General features: G+C 35.0%; 1 pseudogene; it reads left to right on the top strand.

The window, feature by feature from the left end:
• Positions 1-7,019: 7,019 nt before the first annotated feature.
• On the top strand, positions 7,020-7,109 carry LOC146394685 (small nucleolar RNA U3; annotated as a pseudogene).
• The last annotated feature ends 5,887 nt before the right edge of the window (positions 7,110-12,996 follow it).

The following is a 12,996-nucleotide window of genomic DNA, read 5'->3' on the forward strand; positions in this document are numbered from 1 at the left end:
CAGTCAATTCATTTTATGCACGCTCAATTAAAATAGAATTTCTCACTGACAACTTTTTCAGACTAACTGATAATAACAAGGTAAGACATTTTGATTTTTTTGATATTTGACAAAAATAAAACCTATTAATTATGTTACTTATGTACTTGTTATTTTTTAAAGGATATTGACTTCAAACCAATAATCTTAGTAATATTATATTACAGAAGTATGTTATCTTTGGATCCACAGTTTCTCCAAAGAGCAAGAGAAAATTAAATTCATTTCTGAAGTGTTTAGATTTCTATTTGCCGGACCAAGTAGTATGTATAGTCTTATACATACACTAAAAAGGTCATTTTTCTACTTCCTCTTTTCTTTGTTTTTTAGGGACATACCTGCAGCATATGGAAGTTCCCAGACTAGGGATTGAATTGGCATGGCAGTGCAGCCACAGCCACAGCCAGGACAGATCTGAGCCACATCTGTGATCTACACACTGCAGCTTGCAGCAACACCGGATCCTTAACCCACTGAGCAAGGCCAGGCATCAAACCCAAATCATCATGGGTACTAGTGAGGTTCTTAACCTGCTGAGCCACAATAGGAACTCCTCATTTGTCTTCTTTTAATGACTATTTGAAATTGTTTTGTGGGTAAAACCAGAAATCATTGTATTTTAACAAGTGCAGCTTCCCCGGATATTTCCACATTTAAATATATGTACTTCAGTGAAGAAACTGAAGTACATTATTTAATAAGGAATAATAGCAGTATTTTTATTTTTGTAGTTTGTGAATTAGAAGTCAGTCTTTCACTTTTACTCATAAACTGGAAATCTAGATTAAATCTGTTAGTACAAATTAAAAGTAATATTCATGAAAATTAAGTGTGGTTGGGTTTGACTTGATTTCCTAGGATTTCTAAATGCTAGAATCCATTTGCAGTTTTTAAAATGAAGCATTAGAAATATTCTCTTATATATGTTTATTCTGTCATTGCACCTTATTATCTGCATAAGAACCTCCTACATGTGTAAGCACACACACACAAAGGTTTTTCTCATAAATACATAGCTTTTTCATTAAATCATCTCTCTCATATGCAGTGAGAAATCAGGATACTGCTCTCTGCCTCAAATAGCAAATTACTTTGCTCACTTTGCCCTCTGTTGTGCTCTGTTCATATTTCAAGGGAGCCTCTTGAGCGCATGATCATAGGGAAGGAACTAAGAACACAGGTTTCTCCTAGTCGGTCAAAATTTTTTGTAAATGTTGCTGTATTTTACTGGAGAAAATGAATTTATTTAAAATTAGGATGATTGTCATAATTTCTGGTTAAAATTAGAGAAGATGATCTTTTGAAAGATGCAACTATATGTGGTCCTAAAAACTGAGTAATATTCAAATAACCTCTTTATACTTAGGATCAACCACTAGTTTTATGGTATTTCATGAAAGACATTAGATAGAACCTGGAGAGAAAAGATGAGTAATGCATATTGAATTTCATTCAGTATTTAAGCACTGATGTTTCTGTGATGTTATTGATAATTTTGCACAGAATCAAAAACCTCAAAAAAAAATCATCCTAATCAACAGGGTAGTAGTGTTTTACTTCAAAGGCTGAGAATTGTAAATACTGTGAAGAATCTTTGTATAAAGATGATAATCTAAGCTAATGAGGGAATTCTCCTCTTCTACTTAAAGAAATTCTAGCAAGATTTAACCCCAACACATTTGAATGAATCACTGAACTTGAAATCAGGAAAGAGAAATCCCCTTGTGCCATAACTAAGGACAGAAATAGAAGTCATAGTGGTTAATAACAGCTAGAATTGAAGGGCCTGTGAAGGAATTTGATTCAGATATAGGCCTTGTGAAAATCAGAGTAGGGTGCATTAATCCAGAACTTTAAAATATGACTTCAAAAATCTTAGCAGCTTCCAATAACAAAGGTCTATTTCTCACTCATGTTACATGGGGATTGGCTCCTGCTCACATCCTTTTTTTTTTCCATCCAGGAAGCAGGAAGTAACATAACTTCTACCTATGATATTGATATTCTCATATTAAATGGAAAAATAAAATAGAGAAACAACATGATGGCTTTCAAAGCCTCTGCTTGAAAGTGGCAAACATCACTTCTGTTTACATTGTTTGATCAAATTAAGTTGTATGGCCAAGCCTGACATCAACAAGGCAAGGATATATAATTGCCTGATAGGTGGGGCTGTGATATAAAAGAAAAATTAAGGATGGTAACAGTTTATCAGGATATAATTAGTTTAAAATATGTTTTTAGTAATATAGATATCAAATAAAATACAATTTAAGGTGGAAAAAATAGTTAACTATATGAAGATGCCACATAATGATAAACAAAATAAGGACAAAGATGGTGTAACAGTAAAGACCTTGTAATTCCTAATATCCATCCTAGAAATTTATTAGATAAAAAATGTTATAAGAATTGGACAAATCCACAATTATGACAGATACTTATTTATTTATTTAATTCCAGTTTTATTGAGATGTAATTAACATGCCGCTTTGTACACATTTAAGGTGTACATACAGGATAATGATTTGACTTACATTATAAAATGATTATAACAATCAATTTAGTGAATATTCTATCATCTCATATAGACACAAAGTTAAAGAAATAGAAAAAAAAAATTAACTTGTGATGAGAACTCTTAGGATTGACTCCCTTAACTTTTATATATAACATGAAACACTGTTACATATAAAGTTGTACTTTACATCCCTAGTACTTATTTATCTTATAACTGAAACTTTGTTCTTTTTGACTGCCTTTACCCAATTCCCACTCCCTGCCCCTGCCTCTGATAACCACAAGTCTGATCTTTTATATGTGTTTGTTATATGTTTGTTTTTGAAGCATAATTTACCTAGAATACTGTTAGTCCTATTGCATAATATATTAATTTTAATGTTTCTATACATTTCAAAATGATCACAAGTCTATTTACTATATGTGACCATACAAAGATATTACATAATTATTGACTATATTCCCAGCACTGTTCATTTCATACCCATAACTTACCTATTTTGCAACTGGAAGTAGGCATCTCTTAATCTCCCTTACCTATTTCTTCCCCCCAGCCCCCTCTCCTCTAGAAACCGCCTCTTTATTTTTTGTACCTATAATTTTTTTCTGTTTTGTTAAGTTTGTTAATTTTTTTATGTTTTAGAATCCAAATATAAATGAAAGCATATAGTATTTATCTTTCTCTGTCTGACTTATTTCATTTAGCATAATACCCTCTGGGTTCAGATGTTGTCATAAATAGTGCAAATTTATTCTTTTTTTTTTTTCCTTTACTAGGGCCACTCCTGCAGCATATGGAGGTTCCCAAACTAGGGGTCTAATTGGAGCCATAGCCACTGACCTACACCACAGCCATAGCAACACAGGATCCAAGCCGTGTCTGTGACCTACAGTACAGCTCATGGCAACGCCGGATCGTTAACCCACTGAGCAAGGTCAGGGATCGAACCTGCAACCTCATGGTTCCTAGTCAGATTTGTTAACCACTGTGCCACAACGGGGACTCTGCAAATTTATTCTTATATTGTTGAATAATACTTCAGTGTGTGTGTGTGTGTGTGTGTGTGTGTGTGTGTGTGTGTGTGTGTCACATTTTCTTTATCCACTCATCTACTGATGCACAGCTGCAGTGAGCATTGGGGTGTACATGTCTATATGGTTTTCATTTTCTTTTGATAAATAGCCAGTAGTGGAATTGCTGGATCACATGGTATTTTGATTTTTAATGTTTTAAAGAATCTCTATACTGTTTTCCATAATGGCTGCAACAATTTATATTCTCACCAACAATGGACAAGATTTTCCTTTTCTCCATATCCTCTTCAACACTTGTTATTTGTTGTCTTTTTTTAATAATCATTCTGATAGGTGTGAGGTGATATCTCATTGTAGATTTGATTTGCATTTCTCTGATAATTAGTGATGTTAAGCATCTTTTCATATGCCTATTATTGCTCATCTGCATGTCTTTGGAAAAAAAAAAGTCTGTTCAGGTCTTTATCCATTTTTTCATCAGGTTGTTTTTTTTTGATGTTGAGTTGTATGAGATTTTTAGATATTGGATATGAACCCCTTATCTTATACATTGTTTGCAAATATCTTTTCCTGTTCACTAGGCTACCTTTTCATTTTGTTGACAGTTTACTTCCCTGTGAAAAAAGTATTTTAGTTTGATGTAGTCCCATTTGTTTACTATTGTTTTGTTTTCCTTGCCTTAATAAACATCTAAAAAATTACTAAGACTATGTCAAAAGTCCTACTACATATTTTTTTTCTAGAACTTCTATGATTTCAGGTCTTACATTTCAGTCTTTAATCCATTTTGAATTTGTTTTGTGCTTGGTATGAGAGAGTAGTCCACATTTTATTTCTCAGAAATTTATTGATAACTATAGAGAGCGATGTTCCCATAATACATAAAAGCTCCTACAAAGCCATAAGAAAAAGCAATCTGATAGGAAAAGTAACAAATTTTAATAATATTAAATTCAAAAAAGAGGAAATGATGCTTTATCTCACTTGCAATAGGTATGATTTTGGACAAGTTATTTTACTGTATATCAATTTCCTTTTCTAGTCAATTTGGATAAAATCATAAATAAAATCATAAATAAATCACCAAATAATTGGAAAAATCAAATTAGCTAATGCATGAAGATTTTTAGAAGAGGTCTTCACACAAAGATTAAAAATTATTATCCAGTGATGTAATATAAGAGGTAAGAGTTATAGTAGTAATCATAAAAATGTAACAAATTCCTTTGTTTCATTTTTATTACATTCCACATATAAGTGATATCATATGATATTTGTCTTTGTCTGATTTACCTAACTCAGTATGATAATCACTAGGTGCATCCATGTTACTGCAAATAGCATTATTTCACTCTTTTTTATGGCTTACTAATATTTCATTCCACTAATATTCCAATATACCACAAACTCACAGATTTCAAAACCAATCTTATGGTTACCATAGATGAAAAAATTGGAGAGAGGGAAGAGTTGGGAGGATGGGAATAATACATACACAACTGTATAAAGCATGATTAACAAGAACCTACTCTATAGCACAGGAAAATCTACCCAATAGTTTGTAATAACCTATATGGGAAAAAAGAATGGATATAATTATATGTATGACTAATTCACTTTGCTGTACACCTGAAAATACATCATTGTAAACCAACTATACTTCAATAATGTTAAATTTATGAAAAGAAAAATGTAATTAAAAAAATAATATGAGGAGTTCCCATCGTGGCTCAGCAGGTTAAGGACCCAGTGTAGCCTCTATGAGAATGTGGGTTCTATTCCTATCTTTGCTCAGTGGGTTAAGGATCTTGTGTTGTTGCAAGTTGCAGCATAGGTCACAGATATGGCTTGGATCCTGTGTTGCTGTGGTTGTGGCATAGGCCTCAGCTGCAACTCCAACAGGACTCCTAGCCTGGAAACTTCCATATGCTGCAGGTGCAGCTGTAACAAGAGAAGCAAAATGTTACAATCAGACTGGTAAACATTAAAAAAAAGACATCACTATGCCAAGTATTAGTGAGGATGTTGGGCAACAATAAATCCTGGTGAGAGTGAAAATCAGGGCAATTCACTTAAATTCATTTGTAAATGTCTAGTAAAGCTGAAGGTGAAGTAAAGCTGAAGATGCATATTCCCTATTATCCACCAAATCAGCTACAGGGTATACACTCTGGAAAATATCTCACATTTATTTCCCAGAAGACTTGTAGCCATATGTTTGTTATTGTTTATATTGCCAGAAATTAAAAGCAATATAGGTCCACAATAGAATAAAGGAAAAATAAACTTTTTAAAAATAGCAGAAAGGATTTTTTTTCCTATTATGGGCATACCTGTGGCATATGGACATTCTCAACTTAGGGGTTGAGTCACAGCTGCAGCTGAGGCCTATGGCAAAGCCACAGCAACACAGGATCCAAGCCACATCTGTGGCATATGCAGCTTGTAGCAATACTGGATCATTAACCCACTGAGTAAGGCCGGGGATGGAACCCACATCCTCACACAGCCTATGTCAGGTTCTTAACATGCTGAACCACAACAGGAACTCTAGATAGATGAATTTGATAAGGTATCCCCATGAATAGATCTGAAAAACATACTGATGATTGGAAAAAGCAAGGGGCAGAAAAGTACAAATGATGTGACATTAATGCATATTTTAAAAATACACAAAATAATACTGTGTGATGTCCACTGATGTGCGTGTGTGTGGGTTGTGCACACATAGTGAAATTTAAAATAAAGTCTAAAATAGACTACAAAAAAGAAAAAAAATTCATTTTATAGGTTGTTCTAAGGTGGGGATGATGGGAGTGGGATAGATGGATTAGGACAAGGGAAAGAGAAAAAGAGATGCCAGGCTGATTTTGATTGTTCTGTTTCTTTTTTACATATATGTGGATATACAAATGGGAATCAAAAATAATCAAATGCTAACTTTTATTAATTCTAGATCATAAATACTTTTGTGTTTCTTACATTATTCACAGATTTTTTTCTATATTTCTAAGAATCTTTAAAATGTGGAAAGATTCTCCTTTTAACAATGAATTGTTTGAATTTGCTAAAGTACAAAAATATTTTACCAAAAGACTTATTAAAATCCTAGACTCAGACTTGAAAGGGACCTTAGAGAGTTTCCAGGAAGCTTATTCAAGTGAGATGTGTCATTATAATAAAACAGAATTGTTTATAGAAAGGGTGGAGATGGACCGCTAAACAAGATAACATTCCCTGTGTAAACACTAAACCCTTGACAACTTCAGAGTATTATGAGACTTTGTCTCCAGGAACATCTTTCACATTTTGGAGAAGTGTTCATTGTAGAGAATAGAAATAAAGGCACAATGATAACTCATCTGGCTCAATTTCAAGTATATCTTTCCTTTTCTGAAGAATGTTTACAATTTATTTTTTTTTTGAAGACTATACTTTCAGGAATCATTTCTATAGTTTGTTTACAATTTCTATTCATTACTGCTAGAGATAGTACAAGAAAAGTAACAGTAAGATGGAAAGGTAAAGGGATGACTTCCTAGAAAAAGGTGAAATGAGAAAAGATTTTCCACTTATCAGTTGTAATCACTTCTCTTTTCATCTACCTGCACTCCCACTTTCTCAACTAGAGCTTGTCTCAATCAGTGGCCTATTTTCTCTGCTTCCTACATACTCTCCTCTCCATCACAGGCTTCATATTTCTTTCTGTAGTCTTCATTTCCCAGGCATGGACCATAACTCTTCCCATGTATGCTTCCCTCTTCTCTTCTATTTATTGATACTGCTACTTCCTCTAATTCTTCTCTTTTTTATTTTTATAATATCTACCTGAACTTTTGTTTTTTAAAATTATATTAAAGTATACTTGATTTACAATGTTCTGTCAATTTCTGCTATACAGCAAAGTGACCCAGTCATACATATATATGTGTGTATATCTATATACATTCTTTTTCTCATATTATCTTCCATCATGTTTTATCACAAGTGAGCTTTTGTTTCTAACCATAATTGTCTATTTTGTTTCTTCTTCAACATCTTCCCTCCCTCTCCCTCCATCTCTCTCTCCCTCTCTCTTTCAAAGAATAAGTGGCCTTTGAATTGGTACTGTTTTTTAAAAAGTCTTTAAGCTAGCATATTTTCCCCCACGTAACTGTATCTCTTCATTAACCCACTAGAGTAGTACAAACTTTTTTGCACCAAAGGAATTGGCCATACGTAGGCATTTTTTTTTTTCTTTTTTTTCTTGGACTGCTTCTGCCGCATATGGAGGTTCCCAGGCTAGGGGTCAAATCGGAGCTGTAGCTGCCGGCCTAAGCCAGAGCCACAGCAACGTGGGATCCGAGCCGCATCTGCAACCTACACCACAGCTCACGGCAATGCTGGATCCTTAACCCACTGAGCAAGGCCAGGAATCAAACCTGCAACCTCATGGTTCCTAGTCGGATGTGTTAACCACTAAGCCATGATGGGAACTCCTCACCTTTGGTTTTTACTCTTGAAAAATGTGTGTCTACCTTTCAAACTTGGAAATTGCTTATTTCTTTCATTGTTCTTAGCAAAATAATCCATCCTCAAGTAGACATGTTTGAAATAAAATACTATGGTAATATTTTAGTTAAGTTGTAAAAACTGACAGCCATTTTTAAGATATAGCAAACGAGGTGGCTTTACTATGAGAAGTTAAACTCCTCAAGCTATTATTTGACACTATAGCTGGTATATTATCAATACAAATATCAATGTAAAGGTCACATCAAATTGATATTTATCTGTAGTATTTAATATTTAATAGTAACAAATTATTTAGTGGGTGATTTTTATGATCAGGAGACATATAAAATATGTTTTTTGTTATAATAGTGTTAAATAATCTCTTTGGGTTAATTTATCTCTATGGAAAGAAAAAATGTCTGTCATAGTAAATTTTGTTATATTGCTGTAACAAAAAGGCTATGAAGTAGAACATTACTCTGTCCGATCTTGATTTTCAAGTATAAACTACTCAGAGAAAAAACCATGTGATAGAACAAGGGGTGGGGATGGGAGGTGGAAAGAGAAAATAACTACAACATCCATTATCTATTTATTATACCTAAAGTCATTTCTACAATACAAAAGTAAACTTCAAAGAGATTTTCAATGTATTTCAAAGTAAATAAGTAATTCAAAAAATTTAAAAAAAATCCCACTGCAGCACAGCAGGATTGAATCTGACCAGGAACCATGAGTATGTGGGTTTGATCCCTGGGTTAAGGATCCAGCATTGCTGTGGGCTGTGGTGTAGGTTGTAGACACAGTGTGGATCTGGCTTTGCTGTGGCTGTGGTGTAGGCTGGCAGCTGTAGCTCCAATTAGACCCCTAGCCTTGGAACCTCCACATGCAGCAGGTGCAGCCCTAGAGCAAAAAAAAAAGAAAAAGAAAAAAATCATTGATCTGGTGAGATTATATAAGCATTGCTCAGGCACTACTGTAAATTAAAGTTAAAAGAAACAGAGACATTCCTTCATTTATGCATTCGTTCAACAAATATTTTTTTAGGCCTCGTGTTCCAGATATTGCTTTAGGCACTGAGGACATAGCAGTAAACAAAGCACATAAAAATCCCTGTCTTGGGATGCCCACTCTCACCACTGCTATTCAACATAGTTTTGGAAGTCCTAGCCACAGCAATTAGACAAACAAAAAGAAATAAAAGGCATCCATATAGGAAGAGAAGAGATAAAACTGTCACTGTACGCAGATGATATGATACTCTACAGAGAAACCCCTAAGGACTCAACCCAAAAACTACTTGAACTGATTAGTAAATTCAGCAAAGTAGCAGGCTATAAGATTAACATTCAGAAGTCAGTCGCATTTCTGTATACCAGCAATGAAATATTAGAAAAGGAATACAAAAATACAATACATTTTAAAATTGTACCCCAAAAATCAAATACCTCGGAATACATCATCAAACTCCTAGAAAAGAACACAGGCAAAACACTCTCTGACATCAACGTCATGAATATTTTCTCAGGTCAGTCTCCCAAAGCAATAGAAATAAGAGCAAAAATAAACCAATGGGAACTAATCAAACTGACAAGCTTCTGCACAGCAAAGGAAACCCAAAAGAAACCAAAAGGACAACTTACAGAATGGGAGAAAATAGATTCAAATGACACAATGGACAAGGGCTTAATCTCTAGAATATATAAGCAACTTATACAACTTAACAGCAAAAAAGCCAATCTGGAGTTCCCGTCGTGGCGCAGTGGTTAACGAATCCGACTAGGAACCATGAGGTTGCGGGTTCGGTCCCTGGCCTTGCTCAGTGGGTTAACGATCCGGCGTTGCCGTGAGCTGTGGTGTAGATTGCAGACGCGGCTCGGATCCCGCGTTGCTGTGGCTCTGGCGTAGGCCGATGGCTACAGCTCCGATTCAACCCCTAGCCTGGGAACCTCCATATGCCGTGGGAGCGGCCCAAGAAATAGCAACAACAACAACAAAAAAAAGACCAAAAAAAAAAAAAAAAAAAAAAGCCAATCAACCAATGGAAAAATGGGCAAAAGACCTGAATAGACTTTCTCCAAGGAAGATATACAGATGGCCAGCAAACACATGAAAAAATGCTCAACATCACTGATTATAAGAGAAATGCAAATAAAAACAACCATGAGATACCACCTCACACCAGTCAGAATGGCCCTCATTAAGAAGTCCACAAATAACAAGTGCTGGAGGGGCTGTGGACAAAAGGGAACCCTCCTGCACTGTTGGTGGGAATGTCAACTGGTACAGCCACTATGGAGAACAGTTTGGAGATACCTTAGAAATCTATACATAGAACTTCCATATGACCCCACAATCCCACTCTTGGGCATCTATCCGGACAAAAGTTTCCTTAAAAAAGACACATGCACCCGCATGTTCATTGCAGCACTATTAACAATAACCAGGACATGGAAACAACCCAAATGTCCATCGACAGATGATTGGATGAGGAAGAGGTGGTATATAGACACAATGGAATACTACTCAGCCATAAAAAAGAAGGACATAATGCCCTTTGCAGCAACATGGATGGAACTAGAGACTCTCATCCTGAGTGAAATGAGCCAGAAAGACAAAGACAAAGACCATATGATATCACTTATAACTGGAATCTAATATGCAGCACAAATGAACATCTCCACAGAAAAGAAAATCATGGACTTGGAAAATAGACTTGTGGCTGCCTGGGGGGAGAGGGAGGGAGTGGGAGGGATCGGGAGCTTGGGGTTATCAGACACAACTTGGAATAGATTTACAAGGAGATCCTGCTGAGTAGCATTGAGAACTATGTCTAGATACTCAAGTTGCAACAGAACAAAGGGTGGGGGAAAAATGTATACATGTAAGGATAACTTGATCCCCTTGCTGTACAGTGGGAAAAAAATAAATTATAATAAAAAATTAAAAAAGTAAAAATCCCTGTCTTTACTGATGTTATATTCTAGTGAAGGAAGGTAGATAATAATAAATAGATAATAATAAAATAAATAGGTAAAAATACAGACTGTCACAGATTAATAAAAACTATGAATCAAAATGAGCAGCATAAGGGTATTAATGTACTGGAGATAGGGAGTTGCCATTTTGAATAGGATCTTTGTCAGGAACTACATCACTAAGAAAATGGCATTTGACCAAAGAACTTAAGGCAGCAAGGGCACAAGACATGCAGATATGTAAAGGAATAGCATTCCAGGCAGAGGTATAAAATCTGAAAAATTCCTGAGACAGAATTATGCTTTCTCTGTTTGAAAATCAGCAAGTGGTCAGTGTGGCTGAAGCCAAGTAAGTAACTTGGGTTGGGGGGAAAATTAGGAAACTACATTAGAGGGGTAACAGTAGGCAGATCATGTAGGGTTTTACAGGCCACTGAGTGAGATGGGAAAACAAGAGAATGCTGAGAAGAAAAGTAAAGATCTGATACATATTTAATAGAATTATTGCCTGCTGATTTGTAAATAGACTGTAAGAAGGCAAGAACAGACACAAAGAGACCAGTTAAGTGACTGCTGAAATAGTCTAAGTGAGAGATAATAGTGGCTTGTAGGGTTTTGACAGTGGAATTGCTGAAAAGTGGTGAGTTTCTGGATGTATTTAGGTATAGCCAAAGCATGTTTTTAATTGATTAGATATAAGGCATGAGAGAAAGGAGTAGAGATTAGCAATGGGTAAAATATACTTTCTATTACATTAAAGGGGAACAACTTTGGAAATAATAGGTTTAAGGAGAAAGACGAATTGACTTGTTTCAGACATGTTAGATTGGAAATGCATATTAGATATCCAGGTGGGATAGGCAGTTGGATACATCGGTCTGAAGTTTGGGTGACAAGTGTGGCTATAAATATAAATTCCAAATTTGTCAACATGAGGAAAGTATATAAAGGCATTGAGCTTGATGACGTCTTCAAGAAAGTGAGAAGAGAGAAAAGAAAGTAATTTGACGGACTGAATTTTTCAGGCCTTCAATGTTCAGAGGCAGTACTTTCCTTTTACTGTATTCATGTAAAAGGATTCCTGTCCTTCAAGATCTAACACAATTGACCATAGTAGGCTGACTGCTAGATTATAGCTGTCACTATCAGACAGCTACAAACTATTTTGAATGTGAAAATATAAAGTTAATAGTCATGATTAATGTGCCCTTTTTCTAGCCACGAGTCTGTATTTTCTTGTTAAAAATGTTCTTTTATATATGAAGAGATATTTTCTTCCTCCCTCCCTCTCTTTCTCCCTCCCTTCTTTCTCTCTTTCTTTCTTTTTCTTTTGTTTCCTTTTAAGTCGTATTAATTGAATTGAAGAAAATAGTGATGCCTTTATTTGCTGTTTCTGGAAAGAAGTGAAGCAAGGAAATCACTTGATAACTTGATAGTTCTAAGAACTGATCCTCATCATATTCTGAGATTCAGGATATTTTTGTACCCAGGAGAAATTTTCTAAATGCAATTCAAGAAGGATTTATACTGAGTCTGCAATGGCTCATTAGTTAGATTCTGAAACTTGAGGTAATGTTTCTGCTAAGTATTAATGGAGAAGGGAAAATGAATTATTTAGAACAAAATAGTAATTATTGTACATTCCATAAATGTTAAAGTGTATTTATTTAAGCATTATATAGTACAGGTTAGCATACTTTAACTTTACGAACAAGTTAGGAGGACACAGTATTTTTTGAGCTGTTGTTTCACTATTAGTTGGTCATAATGGTGAAACACTGGATGAATAGATCTGCTGGCATCTAATTCATAGATAATTGGTTGGAGAAAAAAGCTTTGAGGCGTTCCCACTGTGGCTCAGCTGAAATGAACCTGACTAGTATCCATGAGGGTGTGGGCCTTGCTCAGTGGGTTAAGGATCTGGTGTTTC

The sequence above is a fragment of the Sus scrofa genome, chromosome X (assembly GCF_054392235.1).
Source record: "Sus scrofa isolate SSC_HxYL_T2T_F1_AM1 chromosome X, Sscrofa_HxYL_maternal_Yorkshire_Landrace_v2.0, whole genome shotgun sequence".
NCBI lineage: Eukaryota > Metazoa > Chordata > Mammalia > Artiodactyla > Suidae > Sus > Sus scrofa.